This window comes from Mytilus edulis, unplaced genomic scaffold (genome assembly GCF_963676685.1).
Source record: "Mytilus edulis unplaced genomic scaffold, xbMytEdul2.2 SCAFFOLD_936, whole genome shotgun sequence".
NCBI classification, from domain to species: Eukaryota; Metazoa; Mollusca; class Bivalvia; order Mytilida; family Mytilidae; genus Mytilus; species Mytilus edulis.
In genome coordinates, this window is record NW_027267571.1 from 732 (window position 1) to 13,323 (window position 12,592).

At 33.7% G+C, this 12,592-nt stretch overlaps 1 long non-coding RNA gene across 1 annotated transcript; it reads left to right on the forward strand.

Annotated features, from left to right (window-relative positions):
• The first annotated feature begins 4,717 nt into the window (after positions 1-4,717).
• On the forward strand, positions 4,718-5,946 carry LOC139505646 (uncharacterized). The gene is made up of 2 exons (XR_011659807.1): positions 4,718-5,256; positions 5,793-5,946. It is a non-coding gene; the product is annotated as an uncharacterized lncRNA (long non-coding RNA).
• Positions 5,947-12,592: the final 6,646 nt, after the last annotated feature.

The window sequence follows — 12,592 nt, forward strand, 5'->3', positions numbered from 1 at the left end:
TCGGACAATTATCGTGTATGCAACGACACTTGTAAAATTTGATTTTTCTTTAGATATATTTATGATTTCGGGACGTAAGATAGGTTAGAATATGATTATTGATACCACCAGATCGAAGGAGATAACGCTACAAAATATTCGAAATATAGAGTAGTCAGACGAAAAAAATGCCCCTAGAAGACTAAAAACCGTCCCCTCTCCAACTCTTCAATATTACAATGATGCACTGTTTAACCTAAGAAAATGTCAAAGAAAATACATTGTCTTCTTCCCCAACAAAAACACAAATACTTCTTTAATTCAAAATTTGCAACGCTCAAAATAATAAAATGAAAATGAAGAAAAAAAGATGATCTTCATACTATATATGCCATGTGCTGTTGCTCGTTTCATAACGTTTGAATCATCGCCTCTCCCCTGGTAATATTCATTTCCCCCCTAAATGTGTATATATGATACACCGGAGCAATGGACGGTTATTTAAGCGTATAACTGCGTTTTGCCTATAGTCTTGAACATTCATGAAATATTAGCCACTGGACGATAAGTGACAACTTCGCGTCTATCTTTCAAACATGTGTATCATTTTTTAGCAAATCTCGATTTTTTTTTAGCAAATCTCGATATTCCACTTTGAAAATTTGCTGAAAGTGTACTGTAACAAATACAAATAAATGTGAATCTTGTCGTTAAATTTAGACTAACGTACTTCAATAATGTCATTGAAATGTTAATCGTGCAACTCGTGCTTAAAAAATTCCCGCGGAAATGTGTGTACACGTGGTTTACGTAAGTAACGTATCGGACGAAAGTGTATTTGACACTATTTCTCTGTTTAATTATATTAAAATCGTGTATTATTTGCGATATTATTTTTAATTTTTAAATAAACTTGATTTAGAAAAGAATGCTGTTTTACTGGATAAAACAAATCTCTTTTAACTGTTATTGTTGAAATGAAATATGTGCTCCCTTTACGTTCGTTCGTACCTTTCGTCAATTTGTAAGAAAGCTCTATTATGAGCTATCCAGGGAACTATAACGTGTAATTACTTTCATCAGACAATACAAATATATTTCTGATGAATTTTTTAGACGGCAAAATAATTGTATTTTTGTTAGGCTATTGGTACTTTACGGAACGGAACGGAACGGAACGGAACGGAAAAGAATTTCATTTAAGGTATCCAAAGGGGCATTTATCAAAATTTCGAAAAATCTTTAAAACAAAACAAACTTTAAAATTTCTGTGTTTTACGGGTTTTCCATATACAAATAACACAAATGTATACTAAATCTCATCTTCACAGGTGAAATGTGTAATAATGTATAACATCGGGAAATACTCTGTAGATGAATATGTCGGATTGTCCTGATAAATTATCATGAAATTAACGCATTTGCAAGTCATGCATTATGATATCTAGACTGACCTCACGTCGTCCTTGATTAGAGACAGTGATCAAGTTGAATCTGATTTAAACTTATTAATTTATTTTTCCGTTCCGTTCCGTTCCGCAAAGTACCAATTGCTCTGAGGAATTGGTATTTAACGGAAAAAACGGAAACAGACATCTTTAATGTAATTAAAGCTGTATGATAACAAAAATTGTCTGACACCTCTTTTTGCATGAGTGGTATGTGTTTTAGATAGCATTTTCGACTTGATCAATAATACAAAATTTAACACAAAGGCAGGTTACACAAAAAGTCTTTCTCCTTCCATCGGTAATTATATTTTAAAAAAGAGGCCTTCAACAGCCCGTTCCGACGATGATTAGAGACAGTGATCAAGTTGAATCTGATTTAAACTTTTAATTTATTTTTCCGTTCCGTTCCGTTCCGCAAAGTACCAATTGCTCTGAGGAATTGGTATTTAACGGAAAAAACGGAAACAGACATCTTTAATGTAATAAAAGCAGTATGATAACAAAAATTGTCTGACACTCTTTTTGCATGAGTGGTATGTGTTTTAGATAGCATTTTCGACTTGATCAATAATAAAAAATTTAACACAGAGGCAGGTTACACAAAAAGTCTTTCTCCTTCCATCGGTAATTATATTTTAAAAAAGAGGCCTTCAACAGCCCGTTCCGACGATGATTAGAGACAGTGATCAAGTTGAATCTGATTTAAACTTAATTTATTTTTCCGTTCCGTTCCGTTCCGCAAAGTACCAATTGCTCTGAGGAATTGGTATTTAACGGAAAAAACGGAAACAGACATCTTTAATGTAATTAAAGCAGTATGATAACAAAAATTGTCTGACCACCTCTTTTTGCATGAGTGGTATGTGTTTTAGATAGCATTTTCGACTTGATCAATAATACAAAATTTAACACAAAGGCAGGTTACACAAAAAGTCTTTCTCCTTCCATCGGTAATTATATTTTAAAAAGAGGCCTTCAACAGCCCGTTCCGACGATGATTAGAGACAGTGATCAAGTTGAATCTGATTTAAACTTTTTAATTTATTTTTCCGTTCCGTTCCGTTCCGCAAAGTACCAATTGCTCTGAGGAATTGGTATTTAACGGAAAAAACGGAAACAGACATCTTTAATGTAATAAAAGCAGTATGATAACAAAAATTGTCTGACACCTCTTTTTGCATGAGTGGTATGTGTTTTAGATAGCATTTTCGACTTGATCAATAATACAAAATTTAACACAAAGGCAGGTTACACAAAAAGTCTTTCTCCTTCCATCGGTAATTATATTTTAAAAAGAGGCCTTCAACAGCCCGTTCCGACGATGATTAGAGACAGTGATCAAGTTGAATCTGATTTAAACTTTTTAATTTATTTTTCCGTTCCGTTCCGTTCCGCAAAGTACCAATTGCTCTGAGGAATTGGTATTTAACGGAATCAACGGAAACAGACATCTATAATTTAATAAAAGCAGTATGATAAAAACAAGTCAGACCCTTCTTTTTTGAATGAGTGGTAAGTGTTTTAGATAGCATTTCGACTGGATCAATATTTAAATAAACAGCTGCGCCATGAGCGCATGATACGCCCGTCGTCTTGTGAAAAAACATTTTAATGTAAGTGTGGTTCTACCCACACATCAACCTATCTTAGAATGAAAATGACCTTTATCTTACACATGAGGAATGTCAGGGAATGAAACTGTACGTGTATTGCTTGGCCGCTCAAGTCCTCTTGATTTATAACGGATTAAGAAACAAATTGAAAACATGTAAGATTATTTGCAAAAGTAATTGCATACATTTAATTCACTGTCCGTGTCACTGCTAGTCATGATAGCCCTACGATACAAACATTTCACTTGATTTTTTCGGGACAAACTAACATGTAAATCAAAGAATTTCAAAGAAAACGTTGTCGGATAAGTCCGAAAATTAATAAGTGCGCTTAGACTAAGAATGTTTTAAGGGTTTTATCAAACGAAGTTATGGGAAAGAAAAGAACGAAAATAGAATGCTTTTTGATACACTCTTAAAAGGACCCTTAATGCATTCTTTGTGTAATCGTAAACTATGACTTACGAAGACTTTAAGAGAAGTTTCTTGTTACCGCGGGCCCCTGTATCATGAAAACCTATCTTAAGTTTCATTTAAGAGAAAACGCTTTACAAGAAGATTACGATGGTGATAAGAGAGTATCTGCAATCCCCTCGTGGGTTATCTTAACAATTTAACGGCTATCTTAGTATACACTTACGATAACTAGTTAAGATAGCCCTATTATCGACTTCGAAGTAACCGTCTTTGATTTCTAAGAGAATATTAGTATTTGCGGCAAAATCGGTATTAAAACTAAAGTCGTCTACTGTATGTGTTTAAAAGAATGCTAAAAATATACTATGATTCGTTTTTTGTTGCAGACTCTACATCCACTGTCAAGTAAAGCCCTGTTTAATGCTCCTTTCTGGCATAGATAATAAACGAATATTCAAGTTAATAAATTCTATTCTTCAAAAACACATCTACATGGAATGGTAACAATAAATCAAGAGAACAAATCAACTAACATATCATACAAATACGGAATGCAATCCGCAATACGAAAAACCCCATAACTGGTTAAGGCGAGATAACTCTCTTAAAAGGATGTTATCTTTACCAAACGTCTTGACCATACCAAACTGACATATAACACCTGTTCATTGATAATTTGTATTATTCTATGTATTTTTTGTGATTTTGTCCCATGTACATTTTACTTCATAACTCTTTATTAACATACTGTTTGTAGATTTTTTTTACTGATATGTTATTATACGTATCAGTATTACCACCGTAGGTATAGTGTCCGGTTGAGATCGGGTTTTTTCGAGAGCGTCCAGTTTTTTTCGAGAGATTATGACTAAAAATGTAAACAAACAGACATGTTTTCCTGTAACACGTAAAATAAATGCTTAAACTAAATTTACAAGATCAAACAAGTTAAGTAAGTATTTGTGATGAAAGGATGTTGCCAACCATACATACTTTGCAGTTAAAAAAGTTTGATTTGGCCTAATAATGCTTAAATTATGCCAAAATATAGAAAAAAGCAATTTCTATACACATACCAATGCAAATTTCAAAGAGCATGCACACATGATGTCTTTATATCCTTACATTTACATATGCTATAACAAAAGTTTTAGTTATTGTAATTAAAAGGCAATTTTAAGGGTATATTCATTTCCATCTGTTCAAGTTTTTTCGAGAGCAGTTCGGTTTTTTTCGAGAACAGTTCAGGTTTTTTCGAGAGATAAACCAATTTCTTACGGTTTAAAATGTGCTATTTAAGTACATTTGAGTTTAAAAACGAATGAAAAGTAATCGGTTCTTTCAAAGTTTATAACTAATGCATTACAGCAGTTTGATAATGTTGCATAAGCACATACATTTCATAAAAAAAACATAATTTATTTCTATATATTGTTGTATTGCATTATGAATTGCATGGACACCGGTATGCTTTATACCTATATTATTTGGATTAATCAAATCTACCTATGTCTATAGAAAAAAATGTTCACATCATGCATGATCACTGTATTCAAAGGACACTGGTTAACGTATGGTTAGATCAATCAAACATATTGCCATCCATGTTATTGAAATGACGGAACTAAGCTAGTGTACTGACTCGTCCGTAATTATTTCATGATGTTTCCGAAAGTTGACTTACATTTACTATCTTCTTTGTTACTTTCCCCTCTTTTGTAATTTCCCCTTATTTACATGCTCACGTTGATGATTCAGCATCATTTATTGATATATCTGCCAGATTCCGGCACAGTGTACGTTTATAGCATATTGACAATTTGAAGAACTGTTTATTGTAAACATATATAACATGTATTGTGTTTTGATGACGTATAAAACGTTGGATAAATGACAATGATGACAAATATGCCACTTCACCAGATTATTTGTTTTATTGTTTCACAACCGTTTGTTATTACTTGTAAACACACAGATACAACATTTACACTATAAAAATGTTCTATAAACATTCAAATACCCTTTTTGGTAATTTTTGTATGATTCATAGCACCCCCCTCATTTCGTTATTTTTAAAGTATGGAAAGCAATTCGTGTCATAATTTGCATACATAATGTTTGATACTTGTCGAGTTTTCAACACATTAAAAGCTGAACACACCAGTTTTGACTCACAGTTATGTTACAAACTTGATATATTGTTAATACTTGTATTTTTTATGTGAATGTATGGAACACAATTAGTGTCATAAGCCAACTTTGTATTTTTGTATGTTTTGGCAAATCTTTTTGATTGATAGGTTTTATATTGAGTTTTTATTTGTTCTTTCAGCTTTTTACCGTTTGATGTTCACGTTCAGTTTGGAGTTATACTTACCTGTCATCATTTGTAATCATTCATTGAACACCAGCATACCTTTGTTATTCATGCTACATTGTGTTAATAGAGTGGATTATATGACAATAAATAAAACGGTTATCTTTAATGAAGTCCATTATTTAATGCCCGCAAAGAATAGATGGGAGTCATTACAGCTAGCATGCTGATGTCCAGATAAACATATTGCATACATCCAAATATACGTATATCGATATGGAATTTATGTGATTTAAAAAATCTACATTTAGAGTGCCATGGATTTTAAGCTGAAACTATTCGTAATTTGAACAATCGTTTTGTGGGCACGGTCAAATTTGATTGATATTTAAGTACGCATTGCTTTTGCGCCAATTCTTAAAAGTTGTAGTTTTTCATTTGCGCCAAAAAATAAATATTGCTTCTGCGCCATTGTGCAGGTAAACTGATTAAAAAGTGAAAATATAGAAAATTTAAACAATATCTACGGACACACCAGCTGTCATCAGGAGATAGGAGAAAAAAACCAGATTCAGTGGCGGATCCAGGGGGGGGGGGGGGGGGGGGTTCCGGGGGTGCGCACCCCCCCTTTATTTTTGCCGATCAATGCATTTGTATCGGGACATATGTTTTGCACCCCCCCTTTGCCCTGGGTTACCTGGGTTAGCACCCCCTCTTTCGAAAATTCCTGCATCCGCCCCTGCAGATTAAATACGGAATGCACCTCTAGAACCGAAATTTCCCGCTGATATTATAGTAAGACCTTTGCCTATAGGTTTTGTAACAGAACAGACTTTTAGTTTTTATAAATACTTTGATTAACAGCAGTTATTATTGTGGTTTTATGACTTTTAAGGAGTTACCATTTTTTATAGTGCTTTGATAAATCCGAAAATGTTTTAACAATTTGCAAACATTTTTTTATTATAGTGTAAACCAGTGTTTAGTGCTCATATTTTTATGAAGATATATTTTAAACATATGTTTTAATATTTATGAGACCTTGTTTCTAATAAAAAATGGAGAATGGAAATGGGGATCACTGTTTCTTATCATCTTCGGAAGGCCCCTTTTTTAATTTATAATTACCAATGGAAGTAGAAAGACCTTTTGTCTAACCTGTCTTTGTGTTATTTTTTATACGTCCGTCAATTTTGACGGGACGTATTATGGTATACAAATGTCCAGTGTCCGTCCGTCCGTCCGTCCGTCTGTCCGTCTGTCTGGTGTAAACATGTCGCACCGTAACTTGAGAACGACTTATCCAAATTTTTTGAAACTTAACATAGTTGTTTCTTATGATGGTCAAATGATCTGTATACTTTTTTGTGAAAATAAGATTACAACTTTTTGAGTTATGGCACTTTGTAACTAAAACAGGGGTGTGTTTTTTTCACATGTCGCACCGCATCTCAAAAACGATTCTTGATTATGGCTTAAAACTTCAAAGGCTTCTTAGTTATATTAATCTTAATATATCTGTATACTTTTTGGTGATGATTCAAAATGTCATTTTTGAGTTATTGAGTATTTTGTAAAAAAAAAAAGGGGGGGTTTACATGTCGCACCATATCTCAAAAACGATTTATGATTATTGCTTAAAACTTTACACACTTCTTTGTTATATTAATCTAAAGATCTGTATACTTTTTGGTGATGATTCATTTTTATATTTTCGAGTTATTGAGATTTTGTAAAAAAAGAGGTTTTTTTTCACATGTTGCGCTGTATCTCTATTGCTTAAAACTTAACAGGCTAATGTTGCGTCGGGTTTCCAAATACATCTTGTACAATCTTCCTATTGAGCGGGAATAAGGAATGAGTCAGGATATACTAAGCATGACATCCTGTACAACCCTGTGTTATTCAAAAAAGATTTATGTTTTTTCACAAGACGACGGGCGTATCATGCGCTCATGGCGCAGCTGTTTATTTAAATATTGATCCAGTCGAAATGCTATATCATACTGCTTTTATTAAATTATAGATGTCTGTTTCCGTTGATTCCGTTAAATACCAATTCCTCAGAGCAATTGGTACTTTGCGGAACGGAACGGAACGGAAAAATAAATTAAAAAGTTTAAATCAGATTCAACTTGATCACTGTCTCTAATCATCGTCGGAACGGGCTGTTAAAGGCCTCTTTTTTAAAATATAATTACCGATGGAAGGAGAAAGACTTTTTGTGTAACCTGCCTTTGTGTTAAATTTTGTATTATTGATCAAGTCGAAAATGCTATCTAAAACACATACCACTCATGCAAAAAGAGGTGTCAGACAATTTTTGTTATCATACTGCTTTAATTACATTAAAGATGTCTGTTTCCGTTTTTTCCGTTAAATACCAATTCCTCAGAGCAATTGGTACTTTGCGGAACGGAACGGAACGGAAAAAAAAATTAAAAAGTTTAAATCAGATTCAACTTGATCACTGTCTCTAATCATCGTCGGAACGGGCTGTTGAAGGCCTCTTTTTTAAAATATAATTACCGATGGAAGGAGAAAGACTTTTTGTGTAACCTGCCTTTGTGTTAAATTTTGTATTATTGATCAAGTCGAAAATGCTATCTAAAACACATACCACTCATGCAAAAAGAGGTGTCAGACAATTTTTGTTATCATACTGCTTTAATTACATTAAAGATGTCTGTTTCCGTTTTTTCCGTTAAATACCAATTCCTCAGAGCAATTGGTACTTTGCGGAACGGAACGGAACGGAAAAATAAATTAAAAAGTTTAAATCAGATTCAACTTGATCACTGTCTCTAATCATCGTCGGAACGGGCTGTTGAAGGCCTCTTTTTTAAAATATAATTACCGATGGAAGGAGAAAGACTTTTTGTGTAACCTGCCTTTGTGTTAAATTTTGTATTATTGATCAAGTCGAAAATGCTATCTAAAACACATACCACTCATGCAAAAAGAGGTGTCAGACAATTTTTGTTATCATACTGCTTTTATTACATTAAAGATGTCTGTTTCCGTTTTTTCCGTTAAATACCAATTCCTCAGAGCAATTGGTACTTTGCGGAACGGAACGGAACGGAAAAATAAATTAAAAAGTTTAAATCAGATTCAACTTGATCACTGTCTCTAATCATCGTCGGAACGGGCTGTTGAAGGCCTCTTTTTAAAATATAATTACCGATGGAAGGAGAAAGACTTTTTGTGTAACCTGCCTTTGTGTTAAATTTTGTATTATTGATCAAGTCGAAAATGCTATCTAAAACACATACCACTCATGCAAAAAGAGGTGTCAGACAATTTTTGTTATCATACTGCTTTAATTACATTAAAGATGTCTGTTTCCGTTTTTTCCGTTAAATACCAATTCCTCAGAGCAATTGGTACTTTGCGGAACGGAACGGAACGGAAAAATAAATTAAAAAGTTTAAATCAGATTCAACTTGATCACTGTCTCTAATCATCGTCGGAACGGGCTGTTGAAGGCCTCTTTTTTAAAATATAATTACCGATGGAAGGAGAAAGACTTTTTGTGTAACCTGCCTCTGTGTTAAATTTTTTATTATTGATCAAGTCGAAAATGCTATCTAAAACACATACCACTCATGCAAAAAGAGGTGTCAGACAATTTTTGTTATCATACTGCTTTAATTACATTAAAGATGTCTGTTTCCGTTTTTTCCGTTAAATACCAATTCCTCAGAGCAATTGGTACTTTGCGGAACGGAACGGAACGGAAAAATAAATTAAAAAGTTTAAATCAGATTCAACTCGATCACTGTCTCTAATCATCGTCGGAACGGGCTGTTGAAGGCCTCTTTTTTAAAATATAATTACCGATGGAAGGAGAAAGACTTTTTGTGTAACCTGCCTTTGTGTTAAATTTTGTATTATTGATCAAGTCGAAAATGCTATCTAAAACACATACCACTCATGCAAAAAGAGGTGTCAGACAATTTTTGTTATCATACTGCTTTAATTACATTAAAGATGTCTGTTTCCGTTTTTTCCGTTAAATACCAATTCCTCAGAGCAATTGGTACTTTGCGGAACGGAACGGAACGGAAAAATAAATTAAAAAGTTTAAATCAGATTCAACTTGATCACTGTCTCTAATCATCGTCGGAACGGGCTGTTGAAGGCCTCTTTTTTAAAATATAATTACCGATGGAAGGAGAAAGACTTTTTGTGTAACCTGCCATTGTGTTAAATTTTGTATTATTGATCAAGTCGAAAATGCTATCTAAAACACATACCACTCATGCAAAAAGAGGTGTCAGACAATTTTTGTTATCATACTGCTTTAATTACATTAAAGATGTCTGTTTCCGTTTTTTCCGTTAAATACCAATTCCTCAGAGCAATTGGTACTTTGCGGAACGGAACGGAACGGAAAAAAAAATTAAAAAGTTTAAATCAGATTCAACTTGATCACTGTCTCTAATCATCGTCGGAACGGGCTGTTGAAGGCCTCTTTTTTAAAATATAATTACCGATGGAAGGAGAAAGACTTTTTGTGTAACCTGCCTCTGTGTTAAATTTTTTATTATTGATCAAGTCGAAAATGCTATCTAAAACACATACCACTCATGCAAAAAGAGTGTCAGACAATTTTTGTTATCATACTGCTTTTATTACATTAAAGATGTCTGTTTCCGTTTTTTCCGTTAAATACCAATTCCTCAGAGCAATTGGTACTTTGCGGAACGGAACGGAACGGAAAAATAAATTAAAAGATTTAATAAAGATTCAACTTGATCACTGTCTCTAATCATCGTCGGAACGGGCTGTTGAAGGCCTCTTTTTTTAAAATATAATTACCGATGGAAGGCGAAAGACTTTTTGTGTAACCTGCCTTTGTGTTAAATTTATTATTATTGATCAAGTCGAAAATGCTATCTAAAACACATACCACTCATGCAAAAAGAGGTGTCAGACAATTTTTGTTATCATACAGCTTTAATTACATTAAAGATGTCTGTTTCCGTTTTTTCCGTTAAATACCAATTCCTCAGAGCAATTGGTACTTTGCGGAACGGAACGGAACGGAAAAATAAATTAATAAGTTTAAATCAGATTCAACTTGATCACTGTCTCTAATCAAGGACGACGTGAGGTCAGTCTAGATATCATAATGCATGACTTGCAAATGCGTTAATTTCATGATAATTTATCAGGACAATCCGACATATTCATCTACAGAGTATTTCCCGATGTTATACATTATTACACATTTCACCTGTGAAGATGAGATTTAGTATACATTTGTGTTATTTGTATATGGAAAACCCGTAAAACACAGAAATTTTAAAGTTTGTTTTGTTTTAAAGATTTTTCGAAATTTTGATAAATGCCCCCTTTGGATACCTTAAATGAAATTCTTTTCCGTTCCGTTCCGTTCCGTTCCGTTCCGTAAAGTACCAATAGCCTTTTTGTTACATCAGACTCGGACTTCTCTTGAACTGAATTTTAATGTGCGTATTGTTATGCGTTTAGTTTTCTACATTGGTTAGAAGTATAGGGGGAGGGTTGAGATTTCACAAACATGTTTAACCCCGCCGCATTTTTGCGCCTGTCCCAAGTCAGGAGCCTCTGGCCTTTGTTAGTCTTGTATTATTTCATTTTAGTTTCTTGTGTACAATTTGGAAATTAGTATGGCGTTCATTATCACTGGACTAGTATATATTTGTTTAAGGGCCAGCTGAAGGACGCCTCCGGTCGCGGGAATTTCTCGCTACATTGAAGACCTGTTGGTGACCCTCGGCTGTTGTTTTTTATTTGGTCGGGTTGTTGTCTCTTTGACACATTCCCCATTTCCATTCTCAATTTTATTATTTAAAATCAAATGCCTAAAAAGTAATACATGATTCGCTTGTGGACTTTGTAATAGCGTATCGTTACAGTTATCTGTTTAGCCATTACATTTTTAAAGATTATTTACACCGTCCGCCGTTGACCAATTGATGATAACATAAATTAAGCTTGTCTCTTTTAAAATAATAAAAAATGGATAAAGACAGCTTTGCGTAGGGGGATAATTCACGTGATATAATTTTGGTAAGTTTACAGAAATAGAAGGTCCATAATGCATTAATCGAGTAAAAATGGAGCAATTTCAGAAAACTTTAATGATTGGTTTAGGAGGTGTTGGAAATACCTGATGGGTGCCCCCATATAATGCAATGTTCAAGTCCGTATCTTATATAAAGTAACCCCATAAAAGATTTTTTACTAAAATTCGAAATATACGGTGCACAATACAGTCATTATCATTTATGATAAGGAATCCGAATAAGATTAATTAATAGTTATATCAGTGACGGATTAAAAAAAAGGGGATCCCGCAGTTTGAAACCCTTTTTTAACTATCAATGCATTTGTATGGGAACATATATTTGGAATCTCCTTTTCTCCTGGATTGGCCATGGACCCCCTCTCCATTTAAAAATGGCCGGAACCCCCCAATGTATATTAAGTGGTTTATGAGGAGATGCGCTTACAAAACCGGCGAAACATATACCGGTCCAACGGACGAACGGACAGACGGACTTCTTTATCACTATAACTACAATTGAGTGTCAAAGAGACAGCTCTACATCTTAAACAAAGTGAAGGAACTGTAATCAATTATAGGCTACAGAACAGCCTCAAATATGTTTAAATACATGCATTTTTACATAACAATTACAAATGTAAACTGTGTGTTTGTACAATTTTAAATGTAACGGAGGACATTTCTGAAACTTATATATATACAACAAACCTTCCTCTTATTTTAGCAACATTTAAAAATCCGTATACTTAATGTAGTA